Source organism: Pseudophryne corroboree, unplaced genomic scaffold, assembly GCF_028390025.1.
Source record: "Pseudophryne corroboree isolate aPseCor3 unplaced genomic scaffold, aPseCor3.hap2 scaffold_642, whole genome shotgun sequence".
Classification (NCBI taxonomy): domain Eukaryota; kingdom Metazoa; phylum Chordata; class Amphibia; order Anura; family Myobatrachidae; genus Pseudophryne; species Pseudophryne corroboree.
In genome coordinates, this window is record NW_026970231.1 from 21,988 (window position 1) to 44,292 (window position 22,305).

The window sequence follows — 22,305 nt, forward strand, 5'->3', positions numbered from 1 at the left end:
CTTTGTGTTTTGATGGCTCAGTGTACACAAACTTTGTTTAATACTCAAAGTTATTAAAAATATTGTATTAAATGAACTTCAGACTGTGTGTATAAGGTGTATATGAAACATAAATGAATTCTGTGAATGTACACACACTTTGTTTAATGCACAAAATTATAAAAAATATTGGCTAAAATGACCTTCAGGCTGTGTGTATAAGGTGTATATGAAACATAAATGCCTTCTGTGCTTAGATTTAGGTCCCATTACCATAATATCTCGTTATGGTATGCAATTATTCCAAAATACAGAAAAACCCGATATCCAAAATTCCTCTGGTCCAAAGCATTTTGGATAAGGGATACTCAACCTGTAATGCCACTGTATAGGTCCTTGGTACAGCCACATTTAGAATCCTGTGTTCAGTTCCAGAAGCCATATCTCCAGAAGGCTGTAAATACATTAGGGCAACTAAAATTGTGCATGGCCTACATCACAAAACTTACCTGGAAATACTAAAAAATGTTGATGTGTATAGTTTGGAGAAGGGAAGAGGGAACATACAGTAATAGAAACATTTAAATATATAGGGAGGAATGTAATAGGGTGTGAGAATCAGAAAGTGAGAGATTTTGTGTTTTTTCCTGTTGTTTTTTTTTTTTTTTTTTTGTTTGATTGTTTGTTTTTAAAGTGGCAATCCTTTACATGGCAAAACCAGGTTGATATTTGCCATGTAAAGGATTGCCACCGTGGGCATGTGTAGAAGGGGCACTGCTACTGTTGGCATTATGTGTGTAAGCTGCACTGATATGGTGGTTATGTGTATAAAGGGCACTGCGACTGTGGGTAGTATTATTATTATTATTATTATTATTATTACATGCGGTGTAATGACAATAAGATAGTGCTACTGTGTGGCGTATTTTGATTTGGGGTGCTATTGTGTGGCCATGCCCCTTCCTTGTGATACCACACCTTCTTTTTTTAAGGAGCGCACTGTCCCTTTATTAAGTATTGGAGAGAGGGCCCAAATTAATAGTTTGCAGGGAGGCGCCAAACACCCTAGCACTGGCCCTTTGGTAGGGGACAGGATTTGCTTCTGCTTGTGCACATATGTTATGATTGCCAGCCAACAGCACTGGTTTTGCCTATAACACTAACTATAAATATTTTGAATTGGTCCTGGACCACCAATCCAAGGCACCCCTGCAAGTGTCCTGAGGCACCCCAGGGTGCAGTTTGAGAACCACTGGTCTAGTGAGTACCCAGGATAATTATTGTAGCTGGTCTGCGGGTAACAGCTCTCATATCCACTTCTAGAAAAAATGCAGCAATGTAATTTGAGTGACAAACTGCAGAGATGAACCCTTTCTGTGACTGCTGCACAGGGATCACACAAACTCTATTCATAGGGCTGACTTCACTTAGGGGAGATGTTCTCACCCCGCAAAGAAGTGCGAGTATATACCGCACTTACGGTACCATTGGATTTACAGATATTTTCTTGCAATACACTATGGGGGTCATTCTGAGTTGATTGCTCGCTAGCAGTTTTTAGCAGCCATGCAAACGCATTGTCGCTGCCCAGTGGAGAGTGTATATTCACTTTGGAGAAGTGCGAATACTTGAGTAGCAGAGCGCCTGCAAAATCGTTTCAAAATAAGACCAGCACTGTAGTTACACTTCGTGTGCGTTGATTCTAACAACCGAGGGACGGCTTTTGATGTCACACACCCATCCAGCGAATGCCCAGCCACGTCTGCATTTCTTCTGCCACGCCTGCATTTTTCCAAGCACTCCCTGAAAACGGTCAGTTGCCACCCAGAAACGCCCTCTTTCTGTCAATCTCCTTGTGGCCTGTTCTGTGATTGGAATAATCGCTAGAACTAGTGCAAAACCACAATGGACTTTGTACCCGTACGATGCGCATGCACATTACGGAGCATGCGCATGCACAGATTAGCCATTTTTTTTCAACTGATTGCTACGCAGCGAACAACGGCAGCAAGCGATCAACTCGGAATGACCCCCTATATACATAGAAACATGGATTTTTACTGCAGGAATTATGGTTAGTTTAGGGGTATCGGTTAGGGTCAACAGAGGTGTAGCTAGGGGTCCAAGCGCCCCTGGCAAAGTAAGGGACTGGCGCCCCCCCTTTCGATAAAGCATTGCAGTCCATTGGCGGTTACCATGTTGGAGCCACAGCAACTGACCCCCTCCCCCACACGCTGCCCTACATCATCGGCTGGGATTCACTGTTGGTGTGAAGCCACTGGGAACATTCTGGTAGCATTAGCAGCAGTCTGTGTCATAGGGGTTCACTACGGCTGGCCGGCGGTCGGGCTCCCGGCGACCAGCATCCCGGCGCCGGGAGCCCGACCGCCGGCTTACCGACAGCTTGGCGAGCGAAAATGAGCCCCTTGCGGGCTCGCTGCGCTCGCCACGCTACGGGCACGGTGGCGCGCTACGCGCGCCACACTATTTTATTCTCCCTCTATGGGGGTCGTGGACCCCCACGAGGGAAAATAATTGTCGGTATTCCGGCTGTCGGGCTCCCGGCGCCGGTATACTGAGCGCCGGGAGCCCGACCGCCGGCAAACAGAAGACCACCCGTGTCATAGATAGGGAAGGCAGAAGGTTAACTAGCTAATAGCAGTCTGTTGGCAGCAGAGGCTGGGCGGGGGGCTGAGAATGAGCCAACGCTGATCAGTGTCCAGTCTGCTCAGACAAAAATATTTTGTGATCAGGGCTGGTTCTAGACCAAAGGAGCCAATGGCAAAAATTTCCTTTGGCACCCCCCCCCCCCCCCCCCCACACACACACACATACACACACACACACACACACACACACACCAAAAAAGAACATATCCCAGTTTAACATAACGCTATGTGGTGCAAGGTGTGGAGCTGGTCACTTGTATCAGACCTCTGACATTTGCCATTTCACCCATATTGCATACTTTTTCTTGCAGGTTGTGTCTTAATTCAAGAAGTGTTCTAAGTACTTCAGCTTAGTATCTTTACTGACCCCTCTTTACCCCACACTACATAACTGACCCCTCTATACCCTACACTACATCACTGACCTTTCTATAACCATCACTGCATTACTGACCCCTCTAATATTAGAGATGTGCACTTGAAATTTTTCGGGTTTTGTGTTTTGGTTTTGGGTTCGGTTCCGCGGCCGTGTTTTGGGTTCGACAGCGTTTTGGCAAAACCTCACCGAATTTTTTTTGTCGGATTCGGGTGTGTTTTGGATTCGGGTGTTTTTTTCAAAAAACACTAAAAAACAGCTTAAATCATAGAATTTGGGGGTCATTTTGATCCCAAAGTATTATTAACCTCAAAAACCATAATTTCCACTCATTTTCAGTCTATTCTGAACGCCTCACACCTCACAATATTATTTTTAGTCCTAAAATTTGCACCGAGGTCGCTGGATGACTAAGCTAAGCGACCCTAGTGGCCGACACAAACACCTGGCCCATCTAGGAGTGGCACTGCAGTGTCACGCAGGATGGCCCTTCCAAAAAACACTCCCCAAACAGCACATGACGCAAAGAAAAAAAGAGGCGCAATGAGGTAGCTGTGTGAGTAAGCTAAGCGACCCTAGCGGCCGACACAAACACCTGGCCCATCTAGGAGTGTCACTGCAGTGTCACGCAGGATGGCCCTTCCAAAAAACACTCCCCAAACAGCACATGACGCAAAGAAAAAAAGAGGCGCAATGAGGTAGCTGTGTGAGTAAGATAAGCGACCCTAGTGGCCGACACAAACACCTGGCCCATCTAGGAGTGGCACTGCAGTGTCACGCAGGATGGCCCTTCCAAAAAACACTCCCCAAACAGCACATGACGCAAAGAAAAAAAGAGGCGCAATGAGGTAGCTGTGTGAGTAAGATAAGCGACCCTAGTGGCCGACACAAACACCTGGCCCATCTAGGAGTGGCACTGCAGTGTCACGCAGGATGGCCCTTCAAAAAAATACTCCCCAAACAGCACATGACGCAAAGAAAAATGAAAGAAAAAAGAGGTGCAAGATGGAATTGTCCTTGGGCCCTCCCACCCACCCTTATGTTGTATAAACAGGACATGCACACTTTAACCAACCCATCATTTCAGTGACAGGGTCTGCCACACGACTGTGACTGAAATGACGGGTTGGTTTGGACCCCCACCAAAAAAGAAGCAATTAATCTCTCCTTGCACAAACTGGCTCTACAGAGGCAAGATGTCCACCTCATCATCATCCTCCGATATATCACCGTGTACATCCCCCTCCTCACAGATTATCAATTCGTCCCCACTGGAATCCACCATCTCAGCTCCCTGTGTACTTTGTGGAGGCAATTGCTGCTGGTCAATGTCTCCACGGAGGAATTGATTATAATTCATTTTAATGAACATCATCTTCTCCACATTTTCTGGAAGTAACCTCGTACGCCGATTGCTGACAAGGTGAGCGACGGCACTAAACACTCTTTCGGAGTACACACTTGTGGGAGGGCAACTTAGGTAGAATAAAGCCAGTTTGTGCAAAGGCCTCCAAATTGCCTCTTTTTCCTGCCAGTATAAGTACGGACTGTCTGACGTGCCTACTTGGATGCGGTCACTCATATAATCCTCCACCATTCTTTCAATGGGGAGAGAATCATATGCAGTGCCAGTAGACGACATGTCCGACTCCGTAATCGTTGTCAGGTCCTTCAGTCCGGACCAGATGTCAGCATCAGCAGTCGCTCCAGACTGCCCTGCATCACCGCCAGCGGGTGGGCTCGGAATTCTGAGCCTTTTCCTCGCACCCCCAGTTGCGGGAGAATGTGAAGGAGGAGATGTTGACAGGTCGCGTTCCGCTTGACTTGACAATTTTCTCACCAGCAGGTCTTTGAACCCCAGCAGACTTGTGTGTGCCGGAAAGAGAGATCCAAGGTAGGTTTTAAATCTAGGATCGAGCACGGTGGCCAAAATGTAGTGCTCTGATTTCAACGGATTGACCACCCGTGAATCCTTGTTAAGCGAATTAAGGGCTCCATCCACAAGTCCCACATGCCTAGCGGAATCGCTGTGTTAGCTCCTCCTTCAATGTCTCCAGCTTCTTCTGCAAAAGCCTGATGAGGGGAATGACCTGACTCAGGCTGGCAGTGTCTGAACTGACTTCACGTGTGGCAAGTTCAAAGGGCAGCAGAACCTTGCACAACGTTGAAATCATTCTCCACTGCGCTTGAGACAGGTGCATTCCACCTCCTATATCGTGCTCAATTGTATAGGCTTGAATGGCCTTTTGCTGCTCCTCCAACCTCTGAAGCATATATAGGGTTGAATTCCACCTCATTACCACTTCTTGCTTCAGATGATGGCAGGGCAGGTTCAGGCGTTTTTGGTGTTGCTCCAGTCTTCTGTACGTGGTGCCTGTACGCCGAAAGTGTCCCGCAATTCTTCTGGCCACCGACAGCATCTCTTGCACGCCCCTCTCGTTTTTTAAATAATTCTGCACCACCAAATTCAAGGTATGTGCAAAACATGGGACGTGCTGGAATTTGCCCAGATTTAATGCACACACAATATTGCTGGCGTTGTCCGATGCCACAAATCCACAGGAGAGTCCAATTGGGGTAAGCCATTCCGCGATGATCTTCCTCAGTTGCCGTAAGAGGTTTTCAGCTGTGTGCGTATTCTGGAAACCGGTGATACAAAGCGTAGCCTGCCTAGGAAAGAGTTGGCGTTTGCGAGATGCTGCTACTGGTGCCGCCGCTGCTGTTCTTGCGGCGGGAGTCCATACATCTACCCAGTGGGCTGTCACAGTCATATAGTCCTGACCCTGCCCTGCTCCACTTGTCCACATGTCCGTGGTTAAGTGGACATTGGGTACAACTGCATTTTTTAGGACACTGGTGAGTCTTTTTCGGACGTCCGTGTACATTCTCGGTATCGCCTGCCTAGAGAAGTGGAACCTAGATGGTATTTGGTAACGGGGGCACACTACCTCAAGAAATTGTCTAGTTCCCTGTGAACTAACAGCGGATACCGGACGCACGTCTAACACCAACATAGTTGTCAAGGCCTCAGTTATCCGCTTTGCAACAGGATGACTGCTGTGATATTTCATCTTCCTCGCAAAGGACTGTTGGACAGTCAATTGCTTGGTGGAAGTAGTAAAAGTGGGCTTACGACTTCCCCTCTGGGATGACCATCGACTCCCAGCAGCAACAACAGCAGCGCCAGCAGCAGTAGGCGTTACACGCAAGGATGCATCGGAGGAATCCCAGGCAGGAGAGGACTCGTCAGAATTGCCAGTGACATGGCCTGCAGGACTATTGGCATTCCTGGGGAAGGAGGAAATTGACACTGAGGGAGTTGGTGGGGTGGTTTGCGTGAGCTTGGTTACAAGAGGAAGGGATTTACTGGTCAGTGGACTGCTTTCGCTGTCGCCCAAAGTTTTTGAACTTGTCACTGACTTATTATGAATGCGCTGCAGGTGACGTATAAGGGAGGATGTTCCGAGGTGGTTAACGTCCTTACCCCTACTTATTACAGCTTGACAAAGGCAACACACGGCTTGACACCTGTTGTCCGCATTTCTGTTGAAATACTTCCACACCGAAGAGCTGATTTTTTTGGTATTTTCACCAGGCATGTCAATGGCCATATTCCTCCCACGGACAACAGGTGTCTCCCCGGGTGCCTGACTTAAACAAACCACCTCACCATCAGAATCCTCCTGGTCAATTTCCTCCCCAGCGCCAGCAACACCCATATCCTCCTCATCCTGGTGTACTTCAACACTGACATCTTCAATCTGACTATCAGGAACTGGACTGCGGGTGCTCCTTCCAGCACTTGCAGGGGGCGTGCAAATGGTGGAAGGCGCATGCTCTTCACGTCCAGTGTTGGGAAGGTCAGGCATCGCAACCGACACAATTGGACTCTCCTTGTGGATTTGGGATTTCGAAGAACGCACAGTTCTTTGCTGTGCTTTTGCCAGCTTGAGTCTTTTCATTTTTCTAGCGAGAGGTTGAGTGCTTCCATCCTCATGTGAAGCTGAACCACTAGCCATGAACATAGGCCAGGGCCTCAGCCGTTCCTTGCTACTCCGTGTGGTAAATGGCATATTGGCAAGTTTACGCTTCTCCTCCGACAATTTTATTTTAAATTTTTGAGTCCTTTTTTTACTGATATTTGGTGTTTTGGATTTTACATGCTCTGTACTATGACATTGGGCATCGGCCTTGGCAGACAACGTTGCTGGCATTTCATCGTCTCGGCCATGACTAGTGGCAGCAGCTTCAGCACGAGGTGGAAGTCGATCTTGATCTTTCCCTATTTTTGGAACCTCAACATTTTTGTTCTCCATATTTTAATAGGCACAACTAAAAGGCACCTCAGGTAAACAATGGAGATGGATGGATACTAGTATACTTATGGATGACGAGCGACTGCCGACACAGAGGTAGCTACAGCCGTGGACTACCGTACTGTGTCTGCTGCTAATATAGACTGGATGATAATGAGATAAAATTAAAATATATATATATATATATCACACTAGTACTGCAGCCGGACAGGTATATATTATGTAATGACAGACCTGCTGGACACTGTCTGTCAGCACTGCAGACTCCTAAAGTAAGCTACTAGTATCAAGAAGATAGAAAAAAAAAAAAACACGGGTAGGTGGTATACAATTATGGATGGACGAGCGACTGCCGACACAGAGGTAACTACAGCCGTGGACTACCGTACTGTGTCTGCTGCTAATATAGACTGGATGATAATGAGATAAAATTAAAATATATATATATATCACACTAGTACTGCAGCCGGACAGGTATATATTATGTAATGACGGACCTGCTGGACACTGTCTGTCAGCACTGCAGACTCCTAAAGTAAGCTACTAGTATCAAGAAGATAGAAAAAAAAACCACGGGTAGGTGGTATACAATTATGGATGGACGAGCGACTGCCGACACAGAGGTAGCTACAGCCGTGGACTACCGTACTGTGTCTGCTGCTAATATAGACTGGATGATAATGAGATAAAATTAAAATATATATATATATATATATATATCACACTAGTACTGCAGCCGGACAGGTATATATTATGTAATGACGGACCTGCTGGACACTGTCTGTCAGCACTGCAGACTCCTAAAGTAAGCTACTAGTATCAAGAAGATAGAAAAAAAAAAACCACGGGTAGGTGGTATACAATTATGGATGGACGAGCGACTGCCGACACAGAGGTAGCTACAGCCGTGGACTACCGTACTGTGTCTGCTGCTAATATAGACTGGATGATAATGAGATAAAATTAAAAAATATATATATATCACACTAGTACTGCAGCCGGACAGGTATATATTATGTAATGACGGACCTGCTGGACACTGTCTGTCAGCACTGCAGACTCCTAAAGTAAGCTACTAGTATCAAGAAGATAGGAAAAAAAAAACCACGGGTAGGTGGTATACAATTATGGATGGACGAGCGACTGCCGACACAGAGGTAGCTACAGCCGTGGACTACCGTACTGTGTCTGCTGCTAATATAGACTGGATGATAATGAGATAAAATTAAAATATATATATATTATATATCACACTAGTACTGCAGCCGGACAGGTATATATTATGTAATGACGGACCTGCTGGACACTGTCTGTCAGACTCAGCACTGCAGACTCCTAAAGTAAGCTACTAGTATCAAGAAGATAGAAAAAAAAAAAACCACGGGTAGGTGGTATACAATTATGGATGGACGAGCGACTGCCGACACAGAGGTAGCTACAGCCGTGGACTACCGTACTGTGTCTGCTGCTAATATAGACTGGATGATAATGAGATAAAATTAAAATATATATATATATATATATCACACTAGTACTGCAGCCGGACAGGTATATATTATGTAATGACAGACCTGCTGGACACTGTCTGTCAGCACTGCAGACTCCTAAAGTAAGCTACTAGTATCAAGAAGATAGAAAAAAAAAAAAACCACGGGTAGGTGGTATACAATTATGGATAGACGAGCGACTGCCGACACAGAGGTAACTACAGCCGTGGACTACCGTACTGTGTCTGCTGCTAATATAGACTGGATGATAATGAGATAAAATTAAAATATATATATATATCACACTAGTACTGCAGCCGGACAGGTATATATTATATAATGACGGACCTGCTGGACACTGTCTGTCAGCACTGCAGACTCCTAAAGTAAGCTACTAGTATCAAGAAGATAGAAAAAAAAAAAACCACGGGTAGGTGGTATACAATTATGGATGGACGAGCGACTGCCGACACAGAGGTAGCTACAGCCGTGGACTACCGTACTGTGTCTGCTGCTAATATAGACTGGATGATAATGAGATAAAATTAAAATATATATATATATATATATATCACACTAGTACTGCAGCCGGACAGGTATATATTATGTAATGACGGACCTGCTGGACACTGTCTGTCAGCACTGCAGACTCCTAAAGTAAGCTACTAGTATCAAGAAGATAGAAAAAAAAAAACACGGGTAGGTGGTATACAATTATGGATGGACGAGCGACTGCCGACACAGAGGTAGCTACAGCCGTGGACTACCGTACTGTGTCTGCTGCTAATATAGACTGGATGATAATGAGATAAAATTAAAATATATATATATATATATATCACACTAGTACTGCAGCCGGACAGGTATATATTATGTAATGACGGACCTGCTGGACACTGTCTGTCAGCACTGCAGACTCCTAAAGTAAGCTACTAGTATCAAGAAGATAGAAAAAAAAAAAACCACGGGTAGGTGGTATACAATTATGGATGGACGAGCGACTGCCGACACAGAGGTAGCTACAGCCGTGGACTACCGTACTGTGTCTGCTGCTAATATAGACTGGATGATAATGAGATAAAATTAAAATATATATATATATTATATATCACACTAGTACTGCAGCCGGACAGGTATATATTATGTAATGACGGACCTGCTGGACACTGTCTGCAGAATGCGTTTATAAAAACACCACACGACGAGTGTTTAACTTTTTCAGGCAGACAATCACAATATACTGGTGGTCAGCAGACAATCACAATACTGGTGGTCAGTGGTCACTGGTCAGTCACACTGGCAGTGGCACTCTGGCAGCAAAAGTGTGCACTGTACTTAAAATATGTACTCCTGCTATAACTGCTCCCCAGTCTCCCCCACAATTAAGCTGTGTGAGCAGTGAGCACTCAGCACAGTCAGATAATGATATACAGTATTACATATAATGCAGCACACTGGGCTGAGCACAGATATGGTATGTGACTGTGTCACACTGTGTATCGTTTTTTTTCAGGCAGAGAACGGATTAATTAAACTGGTGGTCACTGGTCACACTATCAGCAGCAAGTAGTACTCCTCCTAATAATATGCTCCCCAAAATTTGTGTCTCTCTCTAGTACTCTAGTCTAAACGGAGAGGACGCCAGCCACGTCCTCTCCCTATCAATCTCAATGCACGTGTGAAAATGGCGGCGACGCGCGGCTCCTTATATAGAATCCGAGTCTCGCGATAGAATACGAGCATCGCGAGAATCCGACAGCGGGATGATGACGTTCGGGCGCGCTCGGGTTAACCGAGCAAGGCGGGAAGATCCGAGTCGCTCGGCCCCGTGTAAAAAAAACCTGAAGTTCGGGCGGGTTCGGATTCCGAGAAACCGAACCCGCTCATCTCTACCCTCTATACAGTACACTGACCTCTATATACCTGCTAGTACATCCCTGATGCCTATATTCCCTAAGCTAAATCCCTGACGCCTCTATTCCCTACGCTACATCCCTGACGCCTCTATTCCCTATGCTACATCCCTGACGCCTCTATACCCTACGCTACATCCCTGATGCCTCTATTCCCTACGCTACAGTCCTGATGCCTCTATAACCTACGCTACATCCCTGACGCCTCTATACCCTACGCTACATCCCTGACGCCTCTATACAGTACAATGCATTACTGATCCCTCTAGACCATACATCCTCATTACATCAGAGAAATAGTGAAACACTGGAAAAAATAAGGATAAAGTGGACTACAGAAACTGATGCTCTAAACAAAGGAGAGAGAGAGAGAGAGAAAAGTAGAGATGAGCGGGTTCGGTTCCTCGGAATCCGAACCCGCCCGAACTTCATGTTTTTTTTCACGGGTCCGAGCGACTCGGATCTTCCCGCCTTGCTCGGTTAACCCGAGCGCGCCCGAACGTCATCATGACGCTGTCGGATTCTCGCGAGGCTCGGATTCTATCGCGAGACTCGGATTCTATATAAGGAGCCGCGCGTCGCCGCCATTTTCACTCGTGCATTGAGATTGATAGGGAGAGGACGTGTCTGGCGTCCTCTCCATTAGAATAGAGATAGATTAGATAGAGAGAGAGAGATTGTGCAGAGTCGCAGACAGAGTTAGTTTACCACAGTCAGTGACCAGTGCAGTTGCTAGTTAACTTTTATTTAATATAATATATCCGTTCACTTCTCTCTGCTATATCCGTTCTCTGCCTGAAAAAAAAAACGATACACAGCACAGTCAGTCACACAGTGTGACTCAGTCTGTGTGCACTCAGCTCAGCCCAGTGTGCTGCACAGTCATCAATGTATAAATTAAAAGCTTATAATTAATTGTGGGGGAGACTGGGGAGCACTGCAGGTTGTTAGCAGGAGCCAGGAGTACAATTATATTAATTAACAGTGCACACTTTTGCTGCAGGAGTGGTGACCAGTGCCTGACCACCAGTATAGTATTGTTGTATACTACTAATATCTCTTTAAATATCAACCAGTCTATATTAGCAGCAGACACAGTACAGTGCGGTAGTTCACGGCTGTGGCTACCTCTGTGTCGGCACACGGCAGGCAGTCCGTCCGACCAGAATTGTATTATTTATTATTATATACCTACCACCTAACCGTGGTTTTTTTTTCATTCTTTATACCGTCATAGTGTCATCCTAATTGTTACGAGTATACTACTATCTCTTTATCAACCAGTGTACAGTGCGGTAGTTCACGGCTGTGGCTACCTCTGTGTCGGCACACGGCAGGCAGTCCGTCCGACCAGAATTGTATTATTTATTATTATATACCTACCACCTAACCGTGGTTTTTTTTTCATTCTTTATACCGTCATAGTGTCATCCTAATTGTTACGAGTATACTACTATCTCTTTATCAACCAGTGTACAGTGCGGTAGTTCACGGCTGTGGCTACCTCTGTGTCGGCACACGGCAGGCAGTCCGTCCGACCAGAATTGTATTATTTATTATTATATACCTACCACCTAACCGTGGTTTTTTTTTCATTCTTTATACCGTCATAGTGTCATCCTAATTGTTACGAGTATACTACTATCTCTTTATCAACCAGTGTACAGTGCGGTAGTTCACGGCTGTGGCTACCTCTGTGTCGGCACACGGCAGGCAGTCCGTCCGACCAGAATTGTATTATTTATTATTATATACCTACCACCTAACCGTGGTTTTTTTTTCATTCTTTATACCGTCATAGTGTCATCCTAATTGTTACGAGTATACTACTATCTCTTTATCAACCAGTGTACAGTGCGGTAGTTCACGGCTGTGGCTACCTCTGTGTCGGCACACGGCAGGCAGTCCGTCCGACCAGAATTGTATTATTTATTATTATATACCTACCACCTAACCGTGGTTTTTTTTTCATTCTTTATACCGTCATAGTGTCATCCTAATTGTTACGAGTATACTACTATCTCTTTATCAACCAGTGTACAGTGCGGTAGTTCACGGCTGTGGCTACCTCTGTGTCGGCACACGGCAGGCAGTCCGTCCGACCAGAATTGTATTATTTATTATTATATACCTACCACCTAACCGTGGTTTTTTTTTTCATTCTTTATACCGTCATAGTGTCATCCTAATTGTTACGAGTATACTACTATCTCTTTATCAACCAGTGTACAGTGCGGTAGTTCACGGCTGTGGCTACCTCTGTGTCGGCACACGGCAGGCAGTCCGTCCGACCAGAATTGTATTATTTATTATTATATACCTACCACCTAACCGTGGTTTTTTTTTCATTCTTTATACCGTCATAGTGTCATCCTAATTGTTACGAGTATACTACTATCTCTTTATCAACCAGTGTACAGTGCGGTAGTTCACGGCTGTGGCTACCTCTGTGTCGGCACACGGCAGGCAGTCCGTCCGACCAGAATTGTATTATTTATTATTATATACCTACCACCTAACCGTGGTTTTTTTTTCATTCTTTATACCGTCATAGTGTCATCCTAATTGTTACGAGTATACTACTATCTCTTTATCAACCAGTGTACAGTGCGGTAGTTCACGGCTGTGGCTACCTCTGTGTCGGCACACGGCAGGCAGTCCGTCCGACCAGAATTGTATTATTTATTATTATATACCTACCACCTAACCGTGGTTTTTTTTTCATTCTTTATACCGTCATAGTGTCATCCTAATTGTTACGAGTATACTACTATCTCTTTATCAACCAGTGTACAGTGCGGTAGTTCACGGCTGTGGCTACCTCTGTGTCGGCACACGGCAGGCAGTCCGTCCGACCAGAATTGTATTATTTATTATTATATACCTACCACCTAACCGTGGTTTTTTTTTCATTCTTTATACCGTCATAGTGTCATCCTAATTGTTACGAGTATACTACTATCTCTTTATCAACCAGTGTACAGTGCGGTAGTTCACGGCTGTGGCTACCTCTGTGTCGGCACACGGCAGGCAGTCCGTCCGACCAGAATTGTATTATTTATTATTATATACCTACCACCTAACCGTGGTTTTTTTTTTCATTCTTTATACCGTCATAGTGTCATCCTAATTGTTACGAGTATACTACTATCTCTTTATCAACCAGTGTACAGTGCGGTAGTTCACGGCTGTGGCTACCTCTGTGTCGGCACACGGCAGGCAGTCCGTCCGACCAGAATTGTATTATTTATTATTATATACCTACCACCTAACCGTGGTTTTTTTTTCATTCTTTATACCGTCATAGTGTCATCCTAATTGTTACGAGTATACTACTATCTCTTTATCAACCAGTGTACAGTGCGGTAGTTCACGGCTGTGGCTACCTCTGTGTCGGCACACGGCAGGCAGTCCGTCCGACCAGAATTGTATTATTTATTATTATATACCTACCACCTAACCGTGGTTTTTTTTTCATTCTTTATACCGTCATAGTGTCATCCTAATTGTTACGAGTATACTACTATCTCTTTATCAACCAGTGTACAGTGCGGTAGTTCACGGCTGTGGCTACCTCTGTGTCGGCACACGGCAGGCAGTCCGTCCGACCAGAATTGTATTATTTATTATTATATACCTACCACCTAACCGTGGTTTTTTTTTCATTCTTTATACCGTCATAGTGTCATCCTAATTGTTACGAGTATACTACTATCTCTTTATCAACCAGTGTACAGTGCGGTAGTTCACGGCTGTGGCTACCTCTGTGTCGGCACACGGCAGGCAGTCCGTCCGACCAGAATTGTATTATTTATTATTATATACCTACCACCTAACCGTGGTTTTTTTTTCATTCTTTATACCGTCATAGTGTCATCCTAATTGTTACGAGTATACTACTATCTCTTTATCAACCAGTGTACAGTGCGGTAGTTCACGGCTGTGGCTACCTCTGTGTCGGCACACGGCAGGCAGTCCGTCCGACCAGAATTGTATTATTTATTATTATATACCTACCACCTAACCGTGGTTTTTTTTTCATTCTTTATACCGTCATAGTGTCATCCTAATTGTTACGAGTATACTACTATCTCTTTATCAACCAGTGTACAGTGCGGTAGTTCACGGCTGTGGCTACCTCTGTGTCGGCACACGGCAGGCAGTCCGTCCGACCAGAATTGTATTATTTATTATTATATACCTACCACCTAACCGTGGTTTTTTTTTCATTCTTTATACCGTCATAGTGTCATCCTAATTGTTACGAGTATACTACTATCTCTTTATCAACCAGTGTACAGTGCGGTAGTTCACGGCTGTGGCTACCTCTGTGTCGGCACATGGCAGGCAGTCCGTCCGACCAGAATTGTATTATTTATTATTATATACCTACCACCTAACCGTGGTTTTTTTTTCATTCTTTATACCGTCATAGTGTCATCCTAATTGTTACGAGTATACTACTATCTCTTTATCAACCAGTGTACAGTGCGGTAGTTCACGGCTGTGGCTACCTCTGTGTCGGCACACGGCAGGCAGTCCGTCCGACCAGAATTGTATTATTTATTATTATATACCTACCACCTAACCGTGGTTTTTTTTTCATTCTTTATACCGTCATAGTGTCATCCTAATTGTTACGAGTATACTACTATCTCTTTATCAACCAGTGTACAGTGCGGTAGTTCACGGCTGTGGCTACCTCTGTGTCGGCACACGGCAGGCAGTCCGTCCGACCAGAATTGTATTATTTATTATTATATACCTACCACCTAACCGTGGTTTTTTTTTCATTCTTTATACCGTCATAGTGTCATCCTAATTGTTACGAGTATACTACTATCTCTTTATCAACCAGTGTACAGTGCGGTAGTTCACGGCTGTGGCTACCTCTGTGTCGGCACACGGCAGGCAGTCCGTCCGACCAGAATTGTATTATTTATTATTATATACCTACCACCTAACCGTGGTTTTTTTTTCATTCTTTATACCGTCATAGTGTCATCCTAATTGTTACGAGTATACTACTATCTCTTTATCAACCAGTGTACAGTGCGGTAGTTCACGGCTGTGGCTACCTCTGTGTCGGCACACGGCAGGCAGTCCGTCCGACCAGAATTGTATTATTTATTATTATATACCTACCACCTAACCGTGGTTTTTTTTTCATTCTTTATACCGTCATAGTGTCATCCTAATTGTTACGAGTATACTACTATCTCTTTATCAACCAGTGTACAGTGCGGTAGTTCACGGCTGTGGCTACCTCTGTGTCGGCACACGGCAGGCAGTCCGTCCGACCAGAATTGTATTATTTATTATTATATACCTACCACCTAACCGTGGTTTTTTTTTCATTCTTTATACCGTCATAGTGTCATCCTAATTGTTACGAGTATACTACTATCTCTTTATCAACCAGTGTACAGTGCGGTAGTTCACGGCTGTGGCTACCTCTGTGTCGGCACACGGCAGGCAGTCCGTCCGACCAGAATTGTATTATTTATTATTATATACCTACCACCTAACCGTGGTTTTTTTTTCATTCTTTATACCGTCATAGTGTCATCCTAATTGTTACGAGTATACTACTATCTCTTTATCAACCAGTGTACAGTGCGGTAGTTCACGGCTGTGGCTACCTCTGTGTCGGCACACGGCAGGCAGTCCGTCCGACCAGAATTGTATTATTTATTATTATATACCTACCACCTAACCGTGGTTTTTTTTTCATTCTTTATACCGTCATAGTGTCATCCTAATTGTTACGAGTATACTACTATCTCTTTATCAACCAGTGTACAGTGCGGTAGTTCACGGCTGTGGCTACCTCTGTGTCGGCACACGGCAGGCAGTCCGTCCGACCAGAATTGTATTATTTATTATTATATACCTACCACCTAACCGTGGTTTTTTTTTCATTCTTTATACCGTCATAGTGTCATCCTAATTGTTACGAGTATACTACTATCTCTTTATCAACCAGTGTACAGTGCGGTAGTTCACGGCTGTGGCTACCTCTGTGTCGGCACACGGCAGGCAGTCCGTCCGACCAGAATTGTATTATTTATTATTATATACCTACCACCTAACCGTGGTTTTTTTTTCATTCTTTATACCGTCATAGTGTCATCCTAATTGTTACGAGTATACTACTATCTCTTTATCAACCAGTGTACAGTGCGGTAGTTCACGGCTGTGGCTACCTCTGTGTCGGCACACGGCAGGCAGTCCGTCCGACCAGAATTTTATTATTTATTATTATATACCTACCACCTAACCGTGGTTTTTTTTTCATTCTTTATACCGTCATAGTGTCATCCTAATTGTTACGAGTATACTACTATCTCTTTATCAACCAGTGTACAGTGCGGTAGTTCACGGCTGTGGCTACCTCTGTGTCGGCACACGGCAGGCAGTCCGTCCGACCAGAATTGTATTATTTATTATTATATACCTACCACCTAACCGTGGTTTTTTTTTCATTCTTTATACCGTCATAGTGTCATCCTAATTGTTACGAGTATACTACTATCTCTTTATCAACCAGTGTACAGTGCGGTAGTTCACGGCTGTGGCTACCTCTGTGTCGGCACACGGCAGGCAGTCCGTCCGACCAGAATTGTATTATTTATTATTATATACCTACCACCTAACCGTGGTTTTTTTTTCATTCTTTATACCGTCATAGTGTCATCCTAATTGTTACGAGTATACTACTATCTCTTTATCAACCAGTGTACAGTGCGGTAGTTCACGGCTGTGGCTACCTCTGTGTCGGCACACGGCAGGCAGTCCGTCCGACCAGAATTGTATTATTTATTATTATATACCTACCACCTAACCGTGGTTTTTTTTTTCATTCTTTATACCGTCATAGTGTCATCCTAATTGTTACGAGTATACTACTATCTCTTTATCAACCAGTGTACAGTGCGGTAGTTCACGGCTGTGGCTACCTCTGTGTCGGCACACGGCAGGCAGTCCGTCCGACCAGAATTGTATTATTTATTATTATATACCTACCACCTAACCGTGGTTTTTTTTTCATTCTTTATACCGTCATAGTGTCATCCTAATTGTTACGAGTATACTACTATCTCTTTATCAACCAGTGTACAGTGCGGTAGTTCACGGCTGTGGCTACCTCTGTGTCGGCACACGGCAGGCAGTCCGTCCGACCAGAATTGTATTATTTATTATTATATACCTACCACCTAACCGTGGTTTTTTTTTCATTCTTTATACCGTCATAGTGTCATCCTAATTGTTACGAGTATACTACTATCTCTTTATCAACCAGTGTACAGTGCGGTAGTTCACGGCTGTGGCTACCTCTGTGTCGGCACACGGCAGGCAGTCCGTCCGACCAGAATTGTATTATTTATTATTATATACCTACCACCTAACCGTGGTTTTTTTTTCATTCTTTATACCGTCATAGTGTCATCCTAATTGTTACGAGTATACTACTATCTCTTTATCAACCAGTGTACAGTGCGGTAGTTCACGGCTGTGGCTACCTCTGTGTCGGCACACGGCAGGCAGTCCGTCCGACCAGAATTGTATTATTTATTATTATATACCTACCACCTAACCGTGGTTTTTTTTCATTCTTTATACCGTCATAGTGTCATCCTAATTGTTACGAGTATACTACTATCTCTTTATCAACCAGTGTACAGTGCGGTAGTTCACGGCTGTGGCTACCTCTGTGTCGGCACACGGCAGGCAGTCCGTCCGACCAGAATTGTATTATTTATTATTATATACCTACCACCTAACCGTGGTTTTTTTTTCATTCTTTATACCGTCATAGTGTCATCCTAATTGTTACGAGTATACTACTATCTCTTTATCAACCAGTGTACAGTGCGGTAGTTCACGGCTGTGGCTACCTCTGTGTCGGCACACGGCAGGCAGTCCGTCCGACCAGAATTGTATTATTTATTATTATATACCTACCACCTAACCGTGGTTTTTTTTTCATTCTTTATACCGTCATAGTGTCATCCTAATTGTTACGAGTATACTACTATCTCTTTATCAACCAGTGTACAGTGCGGTAGTTCACGGCTGTGGCTACCTCTGTGTCGGCACACGGCAGGCAGTCCGTCCGACCAGAATTGTATTATTTATTATTATATACCTACCACCTAACCGTGGTTTTTTTTTTCATTCTTTATACCGTCATAGTGTCATCCTAATTGTTACGAGTATACTACTATCTCTTTATCAACCAGTGTACAGTGCGGTAGTTCACGGCTGTGGCTACCTCTGTGTCGGCACACGGCAGGCAGTCCGTCCGACCAGAATTGTATTATTTATTATTATATACCTACCACCTAACCGTGGTTTTTTTTTCATTCTTTATACCGTCATAGTGTCATCCTAATTGTTACGAGTATACTACTATCTCTTTATCAACCAGTGTACAGTGCGGTAGTTCACGGCTGTGGCTACCTCTGTGTCGGCACACGGCAGGCAATCCGTCCGACCAGAATTGTATTATTTATTATTATATACCTACCACCTAACCGTGGTTTTTTTTTTCATTCTTTATACCGTCATAGTGTCATCCTAATTGTTACGAGTATACTACTATCTCTTTATCAACCAGTGTACAGTGCGGTAGTTCACGGCTGTGGCTACCTCTGTGTCGGCACACGGCAGGCAGTCCGTCCGACCAGAATTGTATTATTTATTATTATATACCTACCACCTAACCGTGGTTTTTTTTTCATTCTTTATACCGTCATAGTGTCATCCTAATTGTTACGAGTATACTACTATCTCTTTATCAACCAGTGTACAGTGCGGTAGTTCACGGCTGTGGCTACCTCTGTGTCGGCAGTCGGCAGGCAGTCCGTCCATCCATAATTGTATTATTATTATAATATATACCACCTAACCGTGGTTTTTTTATACCACCTAACCGTGGCAGTCCGTCCATAATTGTATACTAGTATCCAATCCATCCATCTCCATTGTTTACCTGAGGTGCGTTTTAGTTCTGCCTATAAAATATGGAGAACAAAAAAGTTGAGGTTCCAAAATTAGGGAAAGATCAAGATCCACTTCCACCTCGTGCTGAAGCTGCTGCCACTAGTCATGGCCGAGACGATGAAATGCCAGCAACGTCGTCTGCCAAGGCCGATGCCCAATGTCATAGTACAGAGCATGTCAAATCCAAAACACCAAATATCAGAAAAAAAAGGACTCCAAAACCTAAAATAAAATTGTCGGAGGAGAAGCGTAAACTTGCCAATATGCCATTTACCACACGGAGTGGCAAGGAACGGCTGAGGCCCTGGCCTATGTTCATGGCTAGTGGTTCAGCTTCACATGAGGATGGAAGCACTCAGCCTCTCGCTAGAAAACTGAAAAGACTCAAGCTGGCAAAAGCACCGCAAAGAACTGTGCGTTCTTTGAAATCCCAAATCCACAAGGAGAGTCCAATTGTGTCGTTTGCGATGCCTGACCTTCCCAACACTGGACGTGAAGAGCATGCGCCTTCCACTATTTGCATGCCCCCTGCAAGTGCTGGAAGGAGCACCCGCAGTCCAGTTCCTGATAGTCAGATTGAAGATGTCAGTGTTGAAGTACACCAGGATGAGGAGGATATGGGTGTTGCTGGCGCTGGGGAGGAAATTGACCAGGAGGATTCTGATGGTGAGGTGGTTTGTTTAAGTCAGGCACCCGGGGAGACACCTGTTGTCCGTGGGAGGAATATGGCCGTTGACATGCCAGGTGAAAATACCAAAAAAATCAGCTCTTCGGTGTGGAGGTATTTCACCACAAATGCGGACAACAGGTGTCAAGCCGTGTGTTCCCTTTGTCAAGCTGTAATAAGTAGGGGTAAGGACGTTAACCACCTCGGAACATCCTCCCTTATACGTCACCTGCAGCGCATTCATAATAAGTCAGTGACAAGTTCAAAAACTTTGGGTGACAGCGGAAGCAGTCCACTGACCAGTAAATCCCTTCCTCTTGTAACCAAGCTCACGCAAACCACCCCACCAACTCCCTCAGTGTCAATTTCCTCCTTCCCCAGGAATGCCAATAGTCCTGCAGGCCATGTCACTGGCAAGTCTGACGAGTCCTCTCCTGCCTGGGATTCCTCCGATGCATCCTTGCGTGTAACGCCTACTGCTGCTGGCGCTGCTGTTGTTGCCGCTGGGAGTCGATGGTCATCCCAGAGGGGAAGTCGTAAGCCCACTTGTACTACTTCCAGTAAGCAATTGACTGTTCAACAGTCCTTTGCGAGGAAGATGAAATATCACAGCAGTCATCCTACTGCAAAGCGGATAACTGAGGCCTTGGCATCCTGGGTGGTGAGAAACGTGGTTCCGGTATCCATCATTACTGCAGAGCCAACTAGAGACTTGTTGGAGGTACTGTGTCCCCGGTACCAAATACCATCTAGGTTCCATTTCTCTAGGCAGGCGATACCGAAAATGTACACAGACCTCAGAAAAAGAGTCACCAGTGTCCTAAAAAATGCAGCTGTACCCAATGTCCACTTAACCACGGACATGTGGACAAGTGGAGCAGGGCAGGGTCAGGACTATATGACTGTGACAGCCCACTGGGTAGATGTATGGACTCCCGCCGCAAGAACAGCAGCGGCGGCACCAGTAGCAGCATCTCGCAAACGCCAACTCTTTCCTAGGCAGGCTACGCTTTGTATCACCGCTTTCCAGAATACGCACACAGCTGAAAACCTCTTACGGCAACTGAGGAAGATCATCGCGGAATGGCTTACCCCAATTGGACTCTCCTGTGGATTTGTGGCATCGGACAACGCCAGCAATATTGTGTGTGCATTAAATCTGGGCCAATTCCAGCACGTCCCATGTTTTGCACATACCTTGAATTTGGTGGTGCAGAATTTTTTAAAAAACGACAGGGGCGTGCAAGAGATGCTGTCGGTGGCCAGAAGAATTGCGGGACACTTTCGGCGTACAGGCACCACGTACAGAAAACTGGAGCACCACCAAAAACTACTGAACCTGCCCTGCCATCATCTGAAGCAAGAAGTGGTAACGAGGTGGAATTCAACCCTCTATATGCTTCAGAGGTTGGAGGAGCAGCAAAAGGCCATTCAAGCCTATACAATTGAGCACGATATAGTAGGTGGAATGCACCTGTCTCAAGTGCAGTGGAGAATGATTTCAACGTTGTGCAAGGTTCTGATGCCCTTTGAACTTGCCACACGTGAAGTCAGTTCAGACACTGCCAGCCTGAGTCAGGTCATTCCCCTCATCAGGCTTTTGCAGAAGAAGCTGGAGGCATTGAAGGAGGAGCTAACACGGAGCGATTCCGCTAGGCATGTGGGACTTGTGGATGCAGCCCTTAATTCGCTTAACAAGGATTCACGGGTGGTCAATCTGTTGAAATCAGAGCACTACATTTTGGCCACCGTGCTCGATCCTAGATTTAAAGCCTACCTTGGATCTCTCTTTCCGGCAGACACAGGTCTGCTGGGGTTGAAAGACCTGCTGGTGACAAAATTGTCAAGTCAAGCGGAACGCGACCTGTCAACATCTCCTCCTTCACATTCTC